Raw genomic sequence first — 7,545 nt, 5'->3', positions numbered from 1 at the left:
TGATCCTAATACAAAACTCGGTTTGCGGGAAAAATTCTCGCGTTGCCAGAAATTCGAACATTTCACAGAAGACAATAACTTACCTGGAGGTGGCACGTTTCGGCGTGCCACCTCTTCGCACATCATGTGATCCTAATACAAAACTCTGTTTGCGGGAAATATTCTCGCGTTGCCAGAAATTCGTACATTTAACAGGAGACAATAACTTACCTGGAGGTGGCACGTTTCGGCGTGCCACCTCTTCGCACATCATGTGATCCTAATACAAAACTCGGATTGCGGGAAAAATTTTCGCGTTGCCCGAAATTCGAATTCTTAACAGGAGAATATGAGTTACCTGGAGGTGGCATTATTTCCTATGTCACCTCTTTTCTTGTCATATGGACCTGATTAGAAAGACGATTTGCTGAAATGGTAGGATTTGGCGTTGGACATATTAATATGGTAAAATTGAATAAAAAATGCATATATTATTCTTTTATGTTAGATATTTATTGATTTTGTTTTCTTTTTTACATTTTATTTAATGATATAATTAATATATACTTATCAGGTAACGCGCTATATAATATATTATTTTACAAAATTTATGATAAATTTAATTCTAAGTAATAAAATTCCAATGTTTCCTTTGTTTCTTGTCGTTGGAGCGGTTGTTGTGTGAGATCCGATATGCCCCGTCGAAAGTATCCCAATGTTGATTTACAGGCTTCTCTTATACTATTGTATATGAATCTCCTTCATCCTGAAAGAAGAAAGAAACACGTTTATTTGACTTTAGATAATGTATAACATGACAAAATATATAAGGCAATACAAGTGCAAATAAATTTATTATAGGAGAACATACCTTAAGTACATATCCGTAGCTATTTTTAAACGGTCATCTTTATTTCGGTCACTCGGTTTCTTCCTATAGATATACCAATGGCGTGTCTTCTCGCTCTCCTCCAACTTTTCTCCTCGTTCTTTCACTAGCTCACATCATCGAACCTTGGGATCTTGAACTTGACTGGTCTCCCTGGCGTTACACAGCCTTGGAGATTATTACCGTTAGTCGTTGCCGTTGACGTAAGATGCGTGAGCATATTCTATTTGTCTCTCTCTTTCTTGTAGTTATATGTTTTCACTAGTCACCAATTTATCTCAATACACATTCACAAAATCTTTATCTTAATCGATTATCATATAACGAGTCTATTTCAAAAGATTTCACAGACATATAGATCGTTAACATCTTGACAACAATTTCATATTTTATAAGACGCCACATGGAATTTCTAAACAAGCACAACGAGACTGAACTTAACATTGGTCGCGATGATTACTCTTTACAATGATAACGGAGCTATGTTGGTTAATATTCAACCACGACGCATTCTATGCATTTGAAAGCTGACCGAATTTTCTATATCTACCGATTCACTAATAATAAGAACTCGTTGAGCATTACGGATGGTCGATAACTTCGAAAAGAATTTGCTTCATAAATTTCTACTAATTAGACTGGATTCCATAGAAATAGCCGAAGCATTAAAGCTTAATTGCGAACATTAGATTATTGTTTCTATTATTCCTAAATATGTATACTTATATTTATGTATTATTGCAATAAAACTGTATAGTAGTAGAGAAAAGATACAGTTTTATATCTACTATACAAAATCTATAGTAATTAAATGAATGATCGATCCCTTTTTTCGAAGAGGAAACGCGCCCTACAATAATTAAATCACCTTTACCTCTAATGAAATCGTCAGACGATCGATTGACATAGTGAACGTAATTATAACAGTCAGTGCCACTGACCTGTATTCTCTTTTAACTAGAGGCAAGCACTTCCTTTTCTTACGTTTTCCTTTTTTGACTTTCGACGTCAGCATTCATCGAGGGTCATCGTCGTTGAACGAATATTAGGCCGTCGACCTTGATTAGAACGCGACTTGACATTTATGAGGAGCAATACATTCAAAAACTACGTTCGTCATGCACGGCGAGCTCGCACGATCCTCCGATCCGTAGATTGAGAATAATTTTAAAAGATGCGCCGATAAATTCCACGATTAGAAGCGACGTTAAAAGTCATATTAGAATTTTACCGTTGTTCCTACCGATGCAATGAACTCACACTAAATACTAGTGATAGTAATCACATATAGGATGATCCAAAGTAACTGTTACGAGATGTTTTCTGTTACTTGAGTTTGTACATAGATACGAATTTGTTTGTCTTTTTTTTTTGTTAAACGGAATGTAAGGATGATTATTTGAGAGATAAAAGGAATGTGGAAATTTCCAATTAAAGGTAAAATAGAGATCTCACTTTTTTCTTTTTAACGGAACACACAGCGTTTATATTTTTATATTTTTCCATTCCTGTCGAATAGAATAAAATCACTTGTTCTTCCTAGTCCTGGAAGAAAAAAAAAAATCAATTTCAAATCACTATCTCTAATGGGTTCCGGAGGATAACAGCTCGTAACACTTTATTTGGCCCATCCCGTGTACTCGTGTACTCGTGTACTTACGTATGAATGTAAGTTCCTATAAAGAGCGCATTTACCCGAGCGAAAAGTCGTAAATCACAGCGTCGATGTTGCTTCGCGGAAGCAAATCGGATTACAAGAGATCCTTCGAACGGGTGTACGCACTTTAATGCCGTTCATTATCGCTCTATTCGTACGAAATTATTTACCTCTAGCTTAGTTACCTATCGGATCAGGATCGATTCCGTTTGAAAAGATACTCGAGTTAATACTTGTGAGAATTCTTCAAAGACATTTTCGAGACGTTTACACGTACTTACTACATATCTATCGAACGTGGATGTTAAGTTCAAGATGTTGAGAGAAAGAAACAGAGAAGAAAATAAATAATGGTACTTATGAATAAAAGAAGTAGAGAAAAAAAGAGAGAGAGAGAGAAAATCCGTTGACTTCGAACGAACACCTGCTACCGTACGTTTTACGAGATTTCAGGAATCTCTGGATAATCTTCGAAGAACGGTCGAACTACCTTCGTATAACTGTGTACGATTCGATGCTTCATAGTTCAAGCTTACGTCACGATTACTTACTTGCCGCAAAATCTTTGAATGCTGCAAATAACGAAAACAATTTATTCTCAAATGGAAAAGAATTGTTACGCTATACTCACCGCGAAATTCTTATTGGTATCAATATGTGTATCATTGTAAACAACAGAATTGCTTCGTTTTTTTTTTCTTACGTTACATTATAACGTAATAAATTTCATTTCATTCTATTATTCTTTAGAGATGAAATTCACATGATAACGTTTGCGAGAAAGGGGACGAAAACTACTAAAGTTAATTGCAAGTGCAAGTAACGAAAGAACGTAAGTAATTACTTACATAAATAAACGTACGAAGAGAAAGAGAGAACCAGTGACACGCTTTACGTCCCCGTTGGACGCTTTTGTGGCACTTCTTTATTTATTGCCTCAGTGAATTTTACAACCGTTTCCTACGTGAGAAGAAACGAGACTGGAGACTTTTAGAGAGAGAAAGAAAATCACGTGAAATATCTTCTCTTTCGTACACCATGCAATTTTCTTATGACTGTCTTCTCTCTATCTCCTTTCTTCTTTCTTTAACAAGTGTAAACTTATATTCCGTGCATTCAATAATGCTAATTATAATTACGCCTTTTTATAGACGTGATTATAACCCCTCATGGATAATTCGATTCGATAATGACGGTGTAATGATCTAAAGTTTTCCATGCGAGAAATAAATATACGTAGCACGCAACTAGAGAGAGAGGAGACAGAAAAAGAAAGAACAATATGGCGCGCCTTTATTGAATTTTTCCAATTATATTAAGTATAATTCTCATTAAATTGCCGTAACAAGATGGTACGACATCCGAATTCTATTTTCATCGCACGCCACACTGCTAATGATGCTTCTTTGCAATAATTTCTTTTTTTTTTCGACTTTAAAACTAGATTCCTATTTAGAAGCGCCATATTGTAATCAGACGATAATATCGACTGAGCGACATTTCGTGTTAGTAGTTACTGTACTTTTTCTTTTTATCGATTTCAAATATTATTTATATATAAATTATAAATAAATAAATTTCTAAATGTCAACTATATCGTGCCATAGTGAAATAATTTTTAAGTTACATTAATGGTTACATTACATAATTGATTTCTACATATTTTTATCACCTTGTTTTTCTGTTTAAAATTATGCTAAGGTAAGTAAGTACTTATTTAACTGATAGCGAGTTCGTGTATAATACATAAAATATATACAATACATAAAATCTAGTTCGATAAAAGGAAAAGTTTCATTTTACATTTCAGATAACTTCGAAGACAAAGAAAAATATGAAATATGTATCTATTTTAAAAGGATAAATAAAAATGAACAAGATGGTAGCGGATATACAAACTCTTTTTTGCTAACTTTTTCCCATGGACAAGTATTCTAATTGCTGGCCCATGACACGTAGCGGGTGTCCAGCATTCTTCTCTTTCTCTCTTTTTCTTACATACACGAACGACTTCGTCACGCTTTCTTTGTCCCGCGTGGCGTTGAACAAACCACGAGCATACTAACGAGCACTAAACGCATGCAAAATCATCGCTCCTACGCGAATAATACTAGTAGCATTCTACCTCTCTATCTCTCTCTCTCTCTCTCTCTTTCTCTGGCTCTCGTTGAAGAGAAAAGAAAAGGAAAACAAAAACTATTCGACAACGTTCAAAATTATTCAAATCTTGATTGATTTCACGTTCTTAGTTTATTTCTTTTCTTTGATACATTTGATTTTTGTTTGATAATAATTATTAAGTGAAAACGAATGAAAAGTGACATTTACGATTAGAAATAGTGAAAGTAAAGTATAGAAAAAAGAATACTCGTTACCGAGCGAGTAATATAAAATTTTTCTAAGCTCTAATCTGTATACATATATAATTTATCTATATAGCTTTTAGATTACTCATAACGAGCAAAATATTTTTGCCTATGTTTGAATTTACCAAACGAGATATCATTTCCACACTGCTGTTACGCTAATGAGAAATACAGTTAGTCCGAGACTCCTTCGAACATTATACAGTTTTTTTTGTACAGCCTCTTCTTCTTCTTCCTTACCTCTTTTCCTCTCTCTTTCTCTCTCCCTCCCCCTTTCTCCTTTAACGTTACCTTTATGCTATGAATTAATGAGTCTCACGGTTGATGCACAACGAAAACGAGCTTAGAAGGGGTTCTTCTTAGCGAGTAAAAAATATAATACTTAGAAAGTATCTTTAGCTCAAAATAAAATTTCTATGGATATGTATATCTAACGGTTTGATCATACTGACTACGAACAGAGAAACTCTTCGCCGACCGTTTTCCGTACACGAATGAGAAGAAGACAAACGGAATCGATTATCAGTCGTACGTGCGGAAAACGCATGAAAAAATATTCTGTATTTCTCGCTTGGCACGTGCTTTGCTTAATAAATAAATAGATACATACTAGAAACTAATTTTGACATTTACGCACGACGTTGAAACGGTAAATGCGACGTTTACAAACTACCTTACCGACCTGACGAGATACCGAAGAAATGACGCTAGACAATATTTCTTTTTTTTTTATATGATTTATTCGTCCATCGAAGTAAAATAATTATATAAGTTCAACAAGTTCTTGGAAAATAGAAAACTTTGAATTTTAGAGAGAAACGCGTCAATGTTCTTGTAACGATGATCCATATTACGAAAATGTTAATGTCAAAAATGGGGTTGATAGATATCCTTATATCGATATTGCATTTAATTTTGATAAATCTTTTGATTAACTTTTTGTAGAAAATATATTGATATATTAATCTAAATTCCAAGAAAATTCTAAAATATGAACTATTACGAGGACTTCTCGAAATCAATCATGCACAGCTGACTACTACTCGAATTTCGAACGGTACCGAACGAATTTTAAATCCGCGAATTTGGTTTTGACTTCACGTCGTGCAACTATAACAACAAGGGGACTATACTACTCGCATACTTGGCCGAGTCTCTCGGGAAATTGTGCGTGCACGCCCAGAACGTACTACTGTTATCTCGACGACACGAACGGACAGCGGTGCTCAAGCGCACGCCACACGAAAAATGCTTGTTTTAATTATTCAATAATCAACTTCGACGCTATTTCTGACCACATTTTGTAATTTAAAAAAATCGGTTTTTTGTTTTTTTTTTGTTTTCTTTAACCTTAGGAAATCGTAACAAAAATATACATTTATAATTCATCAAAGATGGCCACGTATTTATATTGCTATTTATGTTATTACCGTTTTCATTTATTACTTAATTAATTCTATAAATTAACAATACCCTTTTTAAATTGTTCCTGATGTTGTAAAAACTGTCATGAATATATTACAATATCATAATAATACGATATATTTGCTAAGTATATAGGAGTACGTTTCTCATTTGATTATTTATCGAGCGTGTAGGAGTATTTTAATTGAACACGTAACCGAGTAAGACTAAACGAAACATCGAAATAAGAGAAAAGAAATATAAGACAAGTGAGATTGTTTTCCGGTTAACAGAAGCAGAAATTTCTTTCTCCGTGGAGCAACATCGAGGAACATGCTTTCCTCCTCGTTTCGTTTCCTTCTCCTCTAATTCTCCTTTCTTTCCAACAACCCTGGGAAACGTGGCGCTTGCCTTGCTCGCACCGGTACGGCCGAACAAGGCGACGACTGAAGCACTCGCCGCTATTTCCGCGGACATTGTGCGGAACTCTCGAAGCATGCGAGCAATTTAACGATAGAAAAGGATGGATAATGGACTACCGTTGACCACGACAAGAAAGACAAGAAAAATTACCAATAGCTTTTTTTCTTTCTTTTCTTTTTCTTTCTTTTCATTTATTTTTTCTACTCTTTGAACTTTCACCACCCTTACCATTCCCACCCCTCTAACGCCCCCGCATCGTCCCTCTCTCCTCCCCACGTATATCCCATCCACGTTCTTTACCAGTCGTTAATTAGCCAGAACGAGAGAACGAAGAAGATGTAAAGATCCCTTACGGAAGGGCTCCCAGGGCCCATTATTCTTAGCATCATTAAAACGTACACGCAGGCCTGTTATTCTTGCAAGGATCGTGCCAGGATTGTCGAGAATAAAAGGTAATGTAAGATCGTGAAGCTCGATGTAAAAGCTTACGAGTGAAAGGGTGGCCTTGAACGTTTATATTCAAGGTCGCCTACCTTGCATCACCTTTCTCTCTCTCGCTCTCTCTCTCTTTTTCTTTTTCTCTATTCGTTTATTTATTTATATATTAAACAGTTTATATTACACCTAATCATTTTCCTAATTCGTTTTCCAACAACTCCAATTTGATATTTTCCTGCTTTCAACATATCACTTACTTCTAACTTTATCATACACGCATATATCTACTTTCAAAGAGATTTTTAAATAGAACTGTTCCTTACTAATTTGTTTTATTAATTAAATGAAGTGTCGTGTATAATATATGAGTCAAGAGTTCTAAGAAGAAA

The sequence above is a fragment of the Vespula pensylvanica genome, chromosome 5 (assembly GCF_014466175.1).
Source record: "Vespula pensylvanica isolate Volc-1 chromosome 5, ASM1446617v1, whole genome shotgun sequence".
NCBI classification, from domain to species: Eukaryota; Metazoa; Arthropoda; class Insecta; order Hymenoptera; family Vespidae; genus Vespula; species Vespula pensylvanica.
The sequence above is the reverse complement of the archived record's forward strand: the minus strand, read 5'-3'. Positions refer to the sequence as shown.